General features: G+C 29.9%; 1 pseudogene; it reads right to left on the reverse strand.

Moving 5' to 3' along the window:
• Window positions 1-14,219: 14,219 nt before the first annotated feature.
• On the reverse strand, window positions 14,220-18,076 carry LOC132943610 (putative carboxypeptidase RC0549; annotated as a pseudogene).
• Window positions 18,077-18,664: the final 588 nt, after the last annotated feature.

The following is an 18,664-nucleotide window of genomic DNA, read 5'->3' on the forward strand; positions in this document are numbered from 1 at the left end:
CGATCCGTCGCGCGACGCCGCGCCGCCGTGGCCGACGACCGCCGCGCGCTCGGGCGGACCAATGTGCACCGCCACGGTTGTTGATGTTTTTCTTCTTGTAATAATAATAATTATTATTGTTATTATTGTTATTTTAAACTTTTGTTTTTGTTATTCGACCGACTGTTACCAGTCACCACTGTTGCGTTCATTTGATGTAGGTACATAATATCGTAATTCATCATCATCATCATCATTATAATAATAATAATAATAATATTATTATAATTATTACTATATTATATGGACCTCCACCGATAACTTTAACCCTGTTATGTCGCGGAATAACTAGGAAGTTCAATTATTAGTATTGCAGCATTTTAACTGCGTGTTATCGTTATGCTTAATATTATGTTATGCATGTTGAGGACGGTTGAATAATTTTATTTAAAAACCTTGAATAATGTATTTTGACTTCCGAGTATCATCCCAAAGAATAAATTTATAAAATTTATTTTATTTGATTTTATTCTGTGGATTGATATAATACTCTGCGGGGCACTGCAATTTACAGAATACAACGGTTTCTTGTATAGAATTCATTCCATATTCCAAATTTCTGTTTTTAAGTATTCGGCGATGGAATACCTAATAAAAACGACATGGTGTCACGACATAATATTTATTCTGTTCTTTGAATTTGAATAAATGATAAGAGGCACAAAGTACATAATATGTACAAAAGTTGATGTAAATTTAGGATTTTGATTATGAAAATCGAGAACCAATTGAACTGTATATAGTATAAATATATATATAAATGTACATAGTACATGTTTGACTTGAAAATTGTGTAGAGGAATATCACTGGATATTTTTTCTCGTCGTGTGAACCCCATGTCAAAAACTCTTATATTTATTCAATTTACTTATTATTAAATATAGATTGAAAAAAAAATAATAATAAAAAAAAAATTGAACATTAAGTTTTCCACAACAACTTAAATTTCACGCAGTTTCATTGTTTTATAGGTAATTTGATTTTGGTTTGAACCTGTATTTTCGTATTCTCCAATATTTCTGTTTCAAAATTGTTTATAATAGAACTATTTGTAAATACATACATGATGTTATTCATATTTTTCATTTCACAGCTTAAATTATATAGTATAATATAAGAAGGTATACCTACCGGCAACCACCTAGTACTATTTTAGGGGGTCCCCTAGTTGCGCCTATGCGTGCTATGGTGTTTTTCGTCGTTTCCTCGTGTTTTTTTTTTGTTGGTCGCCATTTATTTGTATACCTAACAATAGTACCTCGTAAAGCCGAGGAATAGATTTTATAATCTACCTACGAAATTATTGAAAACTATTTTCAGGTAAGACAATACAATGTATTATTATAATCAATATAATCTTCATTGTGCGGATCTCTGCGACCCATGTACTCGAAACAAGCCTTGGCGCAGGCGTTGTTAATGCCGTTTTTTCTTCGACATAGGTGCGCGGAGTCCTATAACGTTAGATTCCAAACGTCTCAACGTAACGAAGATCGTAACGCATTAACGCGGTTATAATGTCTTGTATATTTATATAAAGATTGTAATTATTTAGGTTATTGGATTTCGGCAAGGAATGTTTCGTGACGATTGCCGTGAATGGAATTCGTCGCGCGGGGGAGAGCCGCACGGGCAGTGGTCTCGGGAGCTTTTATTGCGCGGCGGCGGCGGCGGCGGCGGCGACCAACACTATAATAATATGAAATGCGTATAGTGTATTATATCTGTATATACGCGGAATCCACGAACGGTGCGGCGGCGGTGCAATAGGTGTTTCGTATTTTTGGCGCGATTCATGTGGCCGCCACCTCTGCCGCCGCCGCCGCCGCGAGGCCGCAAAGAATGCGTCGACAAAAATAGAGCGCCCCGCTTGCCCGCACGGCCACGTCCGATCCCGAATTGTTTGCATATTTTCCGCATGACATGTTCTTGTTTACCAAAGTTGACCCCGTAAGCGCCATTCCGACCGTTCACATGCGCTTGCCGTTTGCCGAGTATGTGGATAGATAAATTTGCGTTTTCCCTCCTATTATATAGTTCAAATAAATGCACATATTTTCCGTCCAAGGTCCAACCCGACTAACTTGTAACAGAATTTATGTAAAGTACTTATATATATGCGCGTTATGTATTATAGTTGTTTACGCACATGAATGACAAAATTGAAAATCTATATACGTTATAAGTTATCACTTTCTTATCAGTTTAGCCTTATACAGGCGCTGTTTAAAATCGCAGCGGCACTGTTGCAGTATAATATGTAGGTATATTATTAGTTGGCAGTTATCGTCAATATTGAAAGAGCGTGGAATGCGTCAATATCACGTGACAATAGAAAGTTGTAGAACAATGATATAGTAAAATAAAATATTGTTTTAATTTTTAATTTAATTTAAAATTTGTAAATAATATACAGTATATACATAATTGTATATCAGTATATCACTAAGCATGATTACTCTTTTTTATTCAATAATTCAGTTATCCAAATTCTGATTTTTGGAAGTTTTAAATATGCTTAATTACCATATTTTCAAATTCTCAAGTTTTTTTGTACAGTTTAAAGAGTGTCTTGTAGAAAAACAAACTTCTGTTTTTAAAATGAGAACCCTCCCCCCCCTTGTCTTCTGTAAATTATTTAGTGAATATTTTTTCCGAAAATGTCCACATATCAGAATCTAATTTCAAACGAATAGTTATTGAGTTAAGTATTTAAAGTTGTGTACTATGGATATAGGTCCTTGATAATGGATTTGAATAATAGGGGACTATGGTGATTTGAAAATGTTAATAAGTAAACATAAAAAATTTGTAAAAAAAATGGTCCAAGTGGCAAGTATAATGAATACTATATATCCAATATTACATCTATTTTATATTTTTGTAAGACCATTTTTTAAGGACAATTATAGTCTATGCCCTATGGCATACTATCTTAATTCACAAGCCAAAGTTGATAGTTATCTTTACCAACTACTGTATTGTTAAATAAATGTTAATACACCTTGAGGGGTTAAATATGTAAACGTTCAAATCGTTGTACTTGTACACATATTTTATATTTTTCAGCCAGCAAATAGTTATGCTTTATAATATTATGGGTAATATATGTATATTGTATAAGTTCGAAAATAGGGATCTGGAATCTGGATCCTTTATCATGTATGTTCTATTTGGGGTCACTGAACTATAAACTAGTGTGTCTACTATTTTAATGTCGTGTAATTTGTACATCTATTAAGGGGTTGCAGATGTCCTTGTGAGTCTGTGTAGCTTATATAATTCTAGCCACCTCTCCCAGATTATATTGAACCTAGTTGGCAGTTGCGCCTATGCAGTCACTCCACCTCCTGAACCTCCCTAAATATTAAAAATACTGTAAATATGAGATAATAGAAAAAAATAAACAATTGTTACAACCAGTGGTGTAAATAGGGAACATTTTCTGGGGCTCAAGTCAATTTTAAAGTCAGGAGAAATAATATAATATAAAAATACGTATGGTATATCACTCATGTATTATTTGAGAGAATTTGTTAAGATTTTTGGAATGTTTGTACCCAAAGTCATTTTATTTTCACCACTGATTATAAGTAATTTACAACATAATGTTTTTTATGTACATTTATATGTTTATTTTTGCTAACCTTGTGATTATGGTTTATAGTATTCAGATTTTTTATGAAACTGGATGGGATTATTTTAAATATTTATATACTGCTAAAAAAAATCATGATGGTTATACGCCTTTTCCGCGTAGGTAGGTGACCTTGGTAAAAACTTAATAATAAAATCAAAAATAAAATGCTATTGCTTCAATCGAAATAAGTATTTTCTCTTGGTCATTGAGTAGCTATAATTGTAGGCTATAGCGGATGCATGATAAATAGTAAATTTGAATTCAATGATAAATCATCGTATACGCGATAAAAAACGGTCAGATGTTTGTCTATCAGTAAAGGTATGTCGTTGTCGTATGTGTCTACAAAATAGTTCAAAATTCTGATGATTGATCAAATTCAAACCTTCGTAAAAATGAAAGTGTTTTTACACAAAACTTTTTTATATTCTGAGCAGAGCGATGAATTTATTGATTTTATAATGATGTGTGTGCTTAATTATTATTTTTTTTTGTGTCTGTACACGATTAGTGGTAGTTGAAATAATGCTTCGATTTTTAACTTCATATTTTCCGATGGAAAGTGAATCTAGTTGGTGCATTTGGGAGGTAAAAATTTACAATTCCCAGTAGTTTTCAAAAGTACTGAGCAAAAAATAAAAAAATTAAGGAAAAACGGGAATTTTTAGTCTTTTAGGTATTTTTTTTTGTTTTTTAGGTTTTTGGCGTAAAAATATTTTGACTCACGTTGAGTTAAGTTATTTATACATAGATACATTGAATTTTCGATTTTTATTAGTTTTTTTAAAATTAATGTCGATAAAACAATTTTCACAAAAACCTTGAAAATGTAATACAAGATTCCTCATACATTTTATAAGTGGAAATCAAAAAAAAAAGCTTAGCGTAAAAGTTTTACGGTAAAACCACATAAATATTTTTTGTGAGCATCGATCTGAAGTTGGTGTTTTAATAAAATTAATATATTCTAAGTTCAAATTCGGATGAAAATAAATATTAAAACCAAGAATAACGATTTTATTTATTTTGTTGTAATTTAAAAATATTATTCGTGAGTATACTTAAAACTTTTAGAGTACTTTTTAAAATACTCAATACACACTGATATTTTCATATGCAATTTTTTCGATGATGTTGATTCAAAAAAAAAAAAAATTAACCTACTGTATAGTACTAATGCCTAATAGTAAAATTAATTACTTTAATAACAATGATTAAATATACCTACTTAGTAATAATATAGGTCGTCTTCGCCTTCTCGCTTTCGTCTTCTCCTTCGCTTAGAATCGTTTTTTGTATGTAATGATTCTATATCATTAAATTAAAATCTAACACATCCATTAGTCATTACAGTAGACATCTAATGTACAGCAGAGTGTTACTCTTGAAAAGAAAATTATGAGAAACTCTAAACCTATTACATTTTCATATGCCTCTAAGTACTAAGGTATACAATTTTAAAATTTGGCGAGTTTTCGAGATTTTGATGATTTTTGTCAAAATTTGAAACTCACGTCTCACACGATTATAAAAATTGTGACTATATGTCCTTTATGAATTTTTGTTATTTTAAATTGTTGTAAAAAAAATTTGTGAGTTGTAACGACCATTTTGGCTTTTGTTAAATTGTCAAGCTTATTCACTCGCAACAAAAAATGTTATCCTCTATATAAGTCGAATAATAAAACTAAAAACAGCGTAAATTGAGCCTAAATATTTTTTAAATTACATGTCTCGAATGCGTATATAATATATGAACATTTGTTAAACATTTCTAGTCCCTTACGCCTTAAGTATTAATTTTTGAATTACAACAAAAAAACTAAATTAATTCTGTAGAAAACTGGTTTTGCGTAAAAATGCCTGTTTTTCTCTTATATCATTTTTGTTTTTCCCAACTGTCTTCTTTTAAAAACTTTCTACCAGAAACCTCATAACAGATTGAAGATCAAAGCTTTTTTAAACTATAAAAAGTGTCTTCACTCTTCAGACACAAAAAAATCACATAATTGTAAAACGACTCTAACCAATATAAATATCTTTCCGCTCAGAATTTAAAATAAGTATATCGTTCATCTTGAATATACATTATACATAGGTAGCTCGTAGCTAACAAATTCAGATTCTGAGCAACGTTTGAATTACACACATGGTACACATTTAAATTCAGTTAAAACAAATAATATTCTCCACTCTTCAGTTATTTAGTTTCTTAAACTAACACTGCCAGATCTTTGAATTAACTTGTTAAAATAATACAGTTTTATTTTATTGTACGTTTGGAACTATAAACACAATTCTTATATTTTATTTATTTAGTTTTGATTTATTTATGTATATAAATAACAAAACATTATTCTATGACAATTTGGTTTAATAAAAAATCACTATCTTTTGAAATTTGAATAAAAATATGGAATATTGTGATTTGTGATTTTATAATCCATTTTATTTTTCAATTTATAATATTTAAATCTTACATAAAAATAAAGCATATTATATACATGGTATAAACTGTAAATAATACATTACAAACATATTATGTCATACTTAAAAAGGTAAATAAATTTAAAAAAAGGTGGGTAAGTGAATGTCGCTCTGCTGTACAGTAGGTTACAAGTGGGTCACTGTAATGGATGGTGTTAAATTTAAATTCAGTGATATAATATAATTGTATAAGAAAAACGATTCTGAGCGAAAACGGTCAGTCAGTCTATGATATTACCAAGTATATTTGATAATATTATTGTGAATAAAGTAATTTATGTATAACCTATTTACGTGGAACCTTGTTTTAAATTTTCAATCCTTCGATATAAAAGTTGAACATTTTATAATTTTTTAACTACAAAATAATAATTAAATTATAAATTTGATAAATTTTGTCAAAATTCGAACTTTAAATGGTTATAAAAAAATTGTGCCTATGTATTTAAATATTTTCAACTGCTATTGTAACAATATATCAGGATCCTGGAATTAAATGTTCACGCTTATTTACCCAACAAAAACAATTTTATTGATATTTATAAAAAAATAACTAAATAAATTGAAAACTGACAATGTCCGTAAACAGCTCAAAAAGTGTCAAAATATTTTCAAAATTTTATAGTATATAGAAAATGAAAATATAAACATTCAGTCAAATTTTCATGCATCTACAGTGGTTCGTTTTTGATTTACAACAAAATAAGAAAACCCCTACATGAGAAATCGGGTAAATATCCAATGTTGTAATAATATGAACTTCAAACGCTCATTAAAATTTAAACAAAAAAATCACACATCATTGTAAAATCAATACATTCATCGCTTCGCTCAGAATCTAAAAATAAATAAATAAATAAAAAAGTACACATCATTTTTAATTAATTTCATTGTGTATGGCACAAAAACACACACACACTATAAAACCAAATACCAATATATCCCTCCTCTCAGAATCCAAAAGATTGTATGACTGTATGTAATAATTAATAACTATATATATATAGATCTATATTTAGGTAGTGGCATTATTTTAGTTTTACCTACCATCTATGCCTTTATGGTGTTGTTTTAAATTTGTATTTCTCGAATTTAAATTTTTATACAATTGTATGTTTCTGTTTATTTATCATGGTCAACGCTGATTATATGAGACTAGGATATCTACTACTCATGTGGCGCCTTAATTCTGCGATATTCTTGCCAACAATTTTATTAATGTGATTCAATTTTCAAAAAAAATGGGCGGTGTTACATATTAATCACTCGGCAGCAACTAAATTTTTCATATACTTCAAAATTTGTTATGACCATAATTTTAAATTTTATTCTAATAATAATTGAATAAAATAAAGGTAGTGTGCAAACATTTTCAACTTTGGATTTTACTATTTTAGACACTGTTGTATCTTGTAAAATTAATCTTATTCAACAACAACATTTCAACTAAAAACAACTGTCACATGAAAGGTGATTTAACAATAGCATACTCATCCCTCTTTTTCTTAATAATGCAGTTATTCGAAATCTGTTTTTGGAATTTTTAAATATAGGTACCTACTCAAGATCTTAAACTCTAATAGGCAATATTTTCTAAGTCATTAGATTTCTTGTACTACTTAAGGAGTGTCCTGTGGAGATACAGACTATTATATTTAAATTAAAACGCCTTAAGCTATACCACACATATTTAGGTGGATATTTTTTCTGAAAATATTGACGTATCAATATAAAAATTAAAATGAGTAGTAAGTTCTTAGAGTAATAGGTTCTATGATAATGGGTTCGGGAGATATGAGGGCTATGGCGTGACTTAAACATTTTAGTAGGTTATTAATATTAATCCTTATCAAGATTTATAATTCGTAAAAATGTTTCAAATATAATAAACACTATAGGTCCAATATTACATAATATATTTTATATTTTTGTAAATTAATTTTAAAGGACTATCCTTATTTCTTAGTATAAACATTTTAATAACTAAAAACTATTTATTCGAATTTTGATTTAAATACTTGCATCAAAAAAAAAAATAAATAAATAAATAAAAAAATGATCCACTGAATAATTTATAGTAAAAAAGGGTGTTCTTATTAGAAAAAAGAAGTTTGTATCACCATAGAATACTCCGTAAATAGTACAACAAATCTCAAGAATTTAAAATAAGCCTTTAAGTTTATAAAATGTGTAATTTTTTCATACAATATTATCATGTAGTTACTAATTAGCAAGAAGTTGCACTACACATTTCATAATTTACACGTGTTTGTAGGTTTAAGCGGAAATAATAGTTATAGAAAATGATAGTTTAGATAATACCTAGTTAAATGTTTTAAGTGTCTACGATATATTAAGATATTGAACTAAATATACTAAATAATTAGTATCTTTTGAACAAAAAAAATAAAAATAAATCGTTCATGGAAGAAATTGTTTGATAAAATGAATACTTCAACGCTAGTAGAAAATTAGCCATATACGCATACGCTAACCTTTGCCTACACCTTTTCTTTTTATTTCTAGTAAGAAAATCTTACGAGGGATCTTGTATCAAAAAGCCTAATAGGTATTTAAATTAAAAATATATTGGAGATTGGACACAATGAACTATTATTATTATTTTATTTTTGAATCACAGCATTTTATTATTAAATTCTGATTTATTTAATGCTACAGTTTTTTATATTATAATTATTAATTACTAATTAGGTACTCAAAAAATGTTTTTAAATCACTATAAATTTCATGAGACGGACAGATTTAATTAGTTTTTATTTAGTGGTTTATGTTTTTTTGAGTGAGGTAATAAAAGATTATAATAAAGTATATGTTAATAAACGTTTGAACTAGTAAATAATTGCATTTTGCTGCGTTGGTGTACCTAGTACTTTTCAAAAATATTGACAAAATTAAATAAAACGTATTTTTTTATTTTATCTAGATTAAACGTAAAAACAGTAAAATTTTAATGTCACCAACTAGATGTTTAAAAATAATTTTAATGTGTAGGTGTTTTAATGCGCATCTAAAGTACTTCAGCAATGACAAAAGTGCATTACGCTTTATTTCATTGTACACTTACATTTTACTACATTCATTTTTTTTGTATAGTTACCAAAAAAAAAAACAAGTGTAGGTCATTATAAAATAACACTTTAAATACTCCTTATACACGCGTATGGACTCATAAGATATCATAAGAAGAGAGTCAAACATTTTATTTTTTAAAAACAAAATGTTTTATTTTTTTATTATTTTCTACAAATTATTACTAAATTAGATTAGAAAAATAAAAACTAATTTTGTGACGTATCAAATTTGAATATTATTTTATAATATTTAAGTAAAATAATAATAATAATAAAAATAATGATTTATTGTAACCAAACATTTATACATTGGACATAATATTTACATAAAAAGTTACTAAGCCCCTATAAGCTAATGCTTGTTGTGGGGTATAATATAAATTCCTACATAATATTATTATTAATATTATAATATAATAATATAATGTTATCGTTTGTAGCGATTAGTAACTCGCCGTATTAAGATTGTTAGCTATAGTCAAGTTAAGTGGTATGGAAAGTTTCCATTGGAAACAAATATATTAATTCAACTCAACTCTTAAGTCTAAATTTCTTATACCACTACTCCGAATATTGAAAAATGTTGGGCATATAATTTTGTTTTTAACGGTGTAAAAGCGTTTCCGGACATTGCGTTGGAATGTGATGCTGCTGTTAGCGTTGGTGTAAGCACGTGCCGACTAAAAAAACTAGAAAAAGGTATGTAATTGTATCATGCTTTTGGACTAAATCCAAACCGGTGTGACGTGCCGGTGGCGGCGGTAGTAGCATACAGACAGAAATGTATTCCCGAGAAATAATAAATCGACATCAATTGGTGGCCAACAAGGGGATGGTTTATTTGGCTCTGGACGACCGTGACGGAAATTTTACGCTACAGATGCAGTGAAATATTTGCATGTAGATTGTAGGTAAGCATAATATTAGGTATAATATGTGATATAATGAAGGTAGATTACTATATTATTACCTATATGTGTACGAGTACGATGTCCTCTCGACTTTTGTGTAATAATAATAACATTTTATGGTCAGTTATTTTACCTTCGTTGTTTTCACTATAGATATGCTTCTATTGCAGTTGACGATAATGATTTTTTTTTGTCATATATCTAGTCGATATGGTTTTAGTTCTATTTATTTTAGTCTCCTGCAGCATACATTAATAATCCTGAACTGAGTTAGTTACGCACAAGCTTAGTCCATAAATCGTCATAGTACATTAAAATGCACAACTATTTGTGTAATATTACAACAATAAATTGTTTATGAATAATAATTAATGTCGTAACTCGTAATAAAGTAGTATAATTATTAAAACAAATGGGTATTAATTATATTATACTTATATCAACATAATAATATTATACAATATACATAATAGCATACATGTTGGCATGTTTTTATATGAACATAATACACATAAGGAACCCTAGATTGTTCGACTATTTAGAAATACGTACTGTTTTAGACTTTTATAGTTATTATTAACTTTACCTATATAACTTAAAACAACTGAATAATTTTATAGTATAATATGTTAGTTGATTATTTTTGGGATTCAGACAAATATATTATTATATTATTTTTTTTTTTTATTAGTTAACCCGCGGCAACTTAGGCCATTGAGTGGTTTTTAAACTGTGGGAGAGGGAATAGTGGGTGTAAACACGTGTGTGTAGTTTTTGGCAGATTTTTCAAGTGGGCACCCGTAGGTATCTACCATAGCCATGCCCGGGTGGGGGATGACGGCACTTGTTCTCCGGACACCGTGACTTGCCCGAAGAAAAATGCCACCCGTGGACCGAGGTTTGAACCAGTGCCGGTGTGCGTCACAACCGACGCTTTAGTCCGCTCAGCCACTCCGTCCCCCAGATTATTATATTATTACTAGACGTGTTTTTAATTTTCATAATAAACTTGAATCATTGTATTCTAAAAATTATAATAAATAGTAAATGGAATAAATAAAAAAAACCAACTATCCTTCAGTAGTTCAGTCCATTGGTTGATTTAGAAGGATTAAGGAAGTCCAAACGGCAAAAGTGAACACCTACGACGTGGAGGAGCTAATACTCTAATAATCTGTCTATTTTGTCGTATATTTACTCGTATCCGAATAGTTAATTTTAAAAGTTGCCTTTGACATGGAACAAATAATGATTTATTCGAGCAAATTAACAAAGAAATGTATAGTAAAAAAAGCATGGTAAAACATTTTCAATAAATTGTCATCTTCGATCGTTATTTAAGTATTTTACTGTGCAATATAATATATACCATCATATAAATTATTATTAGCATTTAAATTTAAATTTCTAATTTTATTCAAAGGAATAATTTAAAGGTAATTTATTATAAAATTAGATTATAAATTATTAGGTAGGAACCTACTATTTGTATTCAGACTAAAAAACTTTCATTATGCCAAAAAAATAAATTATAGGTTATTTTCTTGTAATTGTGATGATTAAATCTAGCTTTGGTTAAAACCAAGCAAACATAAACAAAACCGTTTAGGTTAACTCAAATTGCATCAATCAATTAGTATTCTCAGTAGTATTACCAATGTTATATTATGGGCAAAGTTAATTCAAAATAGTTTTTTTCACATTATGGCAAACATTCTTTTATAAAGTACCTAAATTATTATTATTAATATAAATGAGCAAAATTATAAATTCATCATTATGTTTTGATGTATGTAGTCACTTGTCTGGTGCCTCTATTAGACGACATGTAATTATGTCCCCGTAGTTTTGTTTACAGGTTTTATTTTTTAATTTATTAATGAATAATACATTATGAAGGTCTTGTGACTTGTATACACGTGTTATAGTGTATAAAAACCATTTACCAATGTTTTATTGTTTCGCTTGCTCATTACTAAAATATGTCAAAGAACTTGTGGGTTGATGAAATCGTATTTCTTTCAGAAATATCTTCATATATACTGAACACTGGTCAAGGTTTGTTGTTAAAATATATCTTTCACCCGATAAATGATAAGACTATTTTTATTCGTCCTTTTGACTCGATTTTACTGTTAAAATATTCTATTGAATTGGCATAAGAATTGACTTTTTTTAAATATATGTTAAAAAAACATTCGTTAAAATTATAAAAACTGGGATTTCTTGTCCATATTGCTGACAATACGTTCTAATTCGATCACTGTATTCACTAGATATTTGTTGTTGTGCCAAATCCTAAAAAAGACATTAGAAAACAATACGTTTATTCATGGTTATCCCATCATATAATTGTGAAGAATTTTATTATTCTAAATGTACTTGTTGACTGTTGCGTAGAAACTTGCATAATATAATAACTATACCTAATTGTTTATACACTCATATAAATGTATTATAACTCATAAATCATAGTTTATATCATATTTGACTGCCCTTAATGCGAGTATCAAATAGTTTCTCATGAATTTAAAGAGGACATAAATTCTTTAAAACGTTCAATAATAACATACAGATTTCCGAATTTCTGATTTCTTAAGTAGAATTATGTATTTTTCACTCAAGATATAATAGCCTATAGTGCTACAGCAGTGTCGTAACTGGGTAAAAAAGTATGGGGGGAAATAATTTACTAACCGAAATCATAACCCTGAGCTAATATTGTTTTAAACTAATTTTATGGTTTAGAAACAAATTGTAGTCTGTGGGTATGGGTAACTTAATGTAAGGTACTCAAATTTATAAATAATATTAAGTAGGTACCTACAAAAGAGTTAATTAATTAGTAATTACTCTATTATCAACAATTTGCAGTTCTGGTGGATGGGAGGACAAAATGATACCTTTACCAATGATACCCCACAATTACGCCACTAACCTAAAGGTAGGTGATGTACCTATACCTAATGACTAGGGTTCGAATTTGAAGGCAAATGCCTTTTTTTTATAACAATAGAAAAATAATGTTTAAATTAAAATGTGTTTCATAAAATAGAATTAGTTTGTGCAATTGTTACATATATTTCAATAATAGTATATAATAATATTATCTATTAGTACAAATTAATTAAGGTTTAAAATTGTTTATATTATGTTTATTTATCGGTATTATAATGTAAATATAATATAATTAAAATTACGGACTAAATTGTTGTCAGTAATGGAATTGTTAAAAACTATGTGACGCAAATAGAATACATACCTTATATGGATTGAACTCACCAACTCACACATGCAACTAATAAAATTTGTTGTCATTGTATAGTAGTTGGCAATTGGCATACAAATAAAGTGTTCTCCGATTAATTTATTATTTGACATCTTGACAGTTTAGCTGCACAAAGAATTCAGAATGGCGGTTTGCCAATGACATTCTGTGTCTGTTTTTTTTTTTCGATTTCGTCTTGCAGATGACATTCGTTGTCCATAGTCCATACCATACCGTTTGCGATTGATACAAATATACGATATTATGCATTATACACGGAATCTCACCGATTTCTAGGTTCAATCGATTTAATCACATTTTTTTTGTATATTCTCTAATCATATTAGTGCTTAAAAGCAAAATATGAGTTTTTAAATTGTTGTTAAACGTCAGTAATCGTTTTACTTTGGTCTTTTTGACGTCCGCAGATAGAATAGCAGTGTTTCACCTGAAAATCAGCAAATAAATTGCTAGGTATACCTACTAAAAGCTGCAGCTAGGCACCAGATGTTCAAATTTTCTATAGGAATAACTAATAAATAATAATCACTGTGAAGTTCAATGCATTCGAGTATTCAGACTATTAAATGAATAATTAGTAATAATAAATAATTACGTATAATATTCTATATTTTTATATATGTATATAGTTGTATATAATTCAATACGACAATACTTGTATGATAAGCCCGTCCCGTGGGCCGTCGGCGGCGACCGACCGCAGTTCATCCGTGTTCTTCAGACTAAGCTGCTGGTCAAGCGTCTCAAGCGTTGCAAGCGATCAATTACAATTCCGCGCGTCCGTATTGTAGACGTTGTCAACGTAGTCGATGATCCGGTGGCGTCGTCAAACCACGTCGGTCCCACCACGGTGGCATCGGTGTTCAGCGGCAGCGGGTCGTTGACGAAACTGCAGTGACATATGCCATCGAGGACGCACACTAGTTGCTTCCCAAAGTCAAAAAGGTCAATGATTTTTATACGAATTGCCTCCCGACGTACCCTAAATTTTATCGTAAACGAAAAGGGTCTAGTACTAGTAACGTTCTAATAGCCAGGTAATAAACATACAAGTGGTGCTAAACATTCACAAACATAAGTCGTAATTTATAACTTTTGTTATGTTTGATATTTGATACGATTATATCTAACGACTAAACATTAAGATAATATACTCTTTTGTGTAATGATAAGATATAATGCAAACTAGACCAGAGTCAGACTATAGTATATAATATACTTGATCGAGTAACGTTTAGTAGATTTCCAACACTCGTTCTCGTTGTACGAGTTGTACGTAATTTTTAGAATGGATCAACGTGAAGTGCGGAACATGATTAGTGAAAAGGGAAAACGTGTTAAAATAATTAAAGGTTTTAAATTTAGTATTCAAAAGAAGTTAGCCTTCGACAAACAACGGTGGAACTGTACAACAAAAATATGTACAGCATTTTTAAAAGTAGAAAATGACGAAGTAATATTTAACGAAAGTAAGTTGAACCATAATAATCATGTACTATTATCTGAACAAGTACTCAAAAGACAAGAAATTAGTATAATATTGCACCAAATATTTCAGTCAATTATTTACTATTCATGGATTAATAAATAACTATTACATACCTCTTGCTTTTTTTTTGTTAAAAGATAAAAGTGAACAAACATATACTGGTATGTTTCATGTATTAAATACGTTGTGTTTAAAAATAGATAGTCATTTTAAGCCAAACATAATTTATATTGATTTTGAAAAAGCCATACACAATTCTATAACATGTGTTTGGCCAATTATTTCTATAAGAGGATGTCGATTTCATGTTGGCCAAGCTTGGTGGCGTAAAATTCAGTCACTTGGATTAGCTTCGCAATACTGTAATGACGATTCGATTAGAGAATATTTAACGTGCATATTTGGCCTATCATTTTTGAACCCAGTGGAAGTCGGAGATATGTTTTCAATGGAACTTGCAGCCATACAGCCTTTAGATGATAAAATAACTCAATTTTCGGACTATTTAGTAGATACATATATATCAGAGGATTCAATGTTTCCACCTCATATATGGGCAGAAAAAAGTTCAAGCATTTAGCGTACAACCAATGCATGTGAATCTTTCCATAGCAAATTTAATAGCTATTTTGAGTCTCCGCATCCTAATATATATAAATTGATCGAAGTTTTAAAACTAATTCAGACTGAGACTGTAATTTTAATACAAAGTTCTAATAAGCCTAAGCTACATGGTCGATTACAAATTAGAAACAAAATAGTTTTCATTGATACACAAATAAAAAAATTGAATGAAAAAAAATATCAAATTTTGAGTACCTACAAATATTGGCTAAAAAATATAAGCCTAAGCAATGTCATAAATAATTTTTTGTATTTTACCTATTTTTTTGACTTATTGGCTAATTGATCTATCATTTTTATAGTTGTGTTATTTGTATATAAATGTCGTATATTATACCTAAGACTTATTTTTTTTAACTGAACTATATATTTTTAAGAACCTAATGACTTAGTAATTTACAATGTATACATATAATATAATATAATATAAAATTATCAATTAATATTACTTTTATATTATTATTGTTGTTTATATTATTATTTTTTTTTGTACCTATATAATATAACTAAAATTTAAAAAATATTTATTAATTATGTTAATTTTATAAATTTATCTATTTATGTTGATTTTTTTTAGTGAAGTTTATGAACCACTACTTAATTCTGTACGGGAGACAACTAGTGTGAAAATTCTTGGGAGGCAACTTCGTATATAATTATGAACTACCTGGTCATCGGAGGCAACTAGTGTATATTAACCTTTTTATTTACGATAAGGATGGGAGGCAATTCGTATATTTTGGGAGGCAACTAGTATGCACCGGCCATCGACGCGGAACACGGGAAACGGTACGGTGGCCGCAAACCACCGAAACCAGCCCTGGTCAGGTGGTCGTCCGATGATGGTACGTCGTTACAGCTGCCCGTGGGCTGCTTCTCCACTCTGAACAAACCGAACACGGCGCCAGCCAGCTTCATGTGATCGAGGCTTCGTTCCAACGAGTACGGTTGGACGTGCACATCCTACTGGAACACGATCTTATCGTCACCCCGCAGAAGCCGCACGACGTGCGCATCGAGTTCTCGACTAGCGTCAGGTTGCCGCCCGCTACCTTGGACCGCAGCGACAGCCATCCATGGGCCGTCGGCAGCGAACGGACTCAGTTCGTATACCGGACCCGGTCCGATCGGCTGGTCGCCAGGGCCGCCGCACGTCCACCGTGCCACCGGCGATCATTTCCAACATTGTGCCGTTCACCGTCTGCCACCCATACACCGTAGCAGGTACACGTGCAGCGCCGTCGTGTCGCTGTAACCGACCAACGTTTTTCGGGCGTCCCGGATCCTCTGCTTTTTACAATAATGCAATGAAGCATGAACAATAAATTATGGTTTTTATTAATATTAATAATTGATAAGAAATAATAGTACTTATTTGTTTGCTATTGTTTAAATTGCAGGGCCATATGACAATTAGATCTAATATATTACAATTAAACATAATTTCTTATATAATTGTATATGACACTATGAATGGTTGAAAACAGTTTTTAAAACGACGTTTGTGTTACTTAATTTATTTAAAATTACCTTTATATTAAAAAGGAGTCTCACTCAGAATCGTTTTTTTTTGTATAGAACATATAGGTACAATGATAGTATATCATTATATCACTGAATAACTTTGATTTAACACCTTCCATTACAGTGACCCACTTGACCACTTGTAACCTACTGTACCTACAGCAGAGCGGTATCTATACCTTTTTTTTATTTAGTAGTTTTAGGATTACGTTTTTATACGAGCCTATAGGTATATTAGGTAATACAATATTTCTATAATATTTTTTTAGTTATTTAATATTTCATTATTATTATTTATGTTATTACTTATTTGTTTAGGTGCTGGGTAGGTACCTACTTACGACTTACCTGTTAGGTACCTAGATATTAGGTGTAACCGTGTAGGTTGTATGTAGTTACCTAGAATAATACCTATGTGGTTTTGAGGGTGTATAATATTATATCAGCCTTGTAAGTTGTGATCGATTTAAGACTTAAGTCATAGAAATAAAAATTGTAAATTTGACAAAAAGAACTAATACGAACATCACATTTTTAAAGCTGCAATAATATTATTTACGTAAGCTCTAAAAATATTGTAAAAATTGTTTTTTTTTATGTCAATCCCTCCATTTGCAATCGATGGATTACATCAAATGTTAAAAATGAACTGTAAAATCGATAGGTATCCATGCTTAAACTCTAATAATATTCTTAATAAAAAAAAATTGTATATTTAACTTAAATAACTACCAAATGCACGAAAATATACATAGCAAAATATTCCGTACAAAAGTGGAATATACATCGAGAATCGATACGATTAACCAATTCAGATTTTAAATTATTAATATATGTTAATTTAGATAATTATAATGTAAGGCATACAGAAACTGTAGACTTTTACGATAAGACGGTAAAAATATGCGAAACCTTACGAAAGGATCATCCCGTAATGTTAAACACAACTTGCTCAAACTTCGCGTTAACATCCGCCTCATTGTTTTCAGAAATAAACAGAAAAAGATCAAACATGCTACAATCAATCGATGAAGAAGATATAAATTATAAGAAATACAAAAGGGTGCTAATTAATCTAGTGGGCCACATACAGAAAACCTTATTTGGAACATTGGACGATGAGGATGGGGAGATATATAATACGCAAATTAGGGAGCTACAGAATATAGTATAGGGCTAATTTATTAAAAATAGCTGACAAACAAACAAGTATATTAAAATTAACAAATAATGCTTTTAAAGATGTACAAGTAATAGAAAATCAATTAAAATCGTTAAATAAATCATATTAGGCGTGAATTTTCAAAACCAGCCATAACCGTTTTTTTAAATTTTTTTGCGTTGAGTTGTTCTTCCATATTCGGAGGTATTTCTAGGTTGGTTCTTATGTCCCGGTAGTTCATGCAATCTAGGATGATGTGAACTGAAAGGTCAGCGTTGCTTCGTCGCAAGTGGGTGGATTTTCGCTTAGGAAAGATAGTGAGTTGCGAATGAGTGTTCGATTTTGCATCTTGTGATTGTAACTTCTTGTCATCTATTGAGGTAGTAAGGTGGGATCCATTTCTTTG

Source organism: Metopolophium dirhodum, chromosome 4 (assembly GCF_019925205.1).
Source record: "Metopolophium dirhodum isolate CAU chromosome 4, ASM1992520v1, whole genome shotgun sequence".
Taxonomy (NCBI): domain Eukaryota; kingdom Metazoa; phylum Arthropoda; class Insecta; order Hemiptera; family Aphididae; genus Metopolophium; species Metopolophium dirhodum.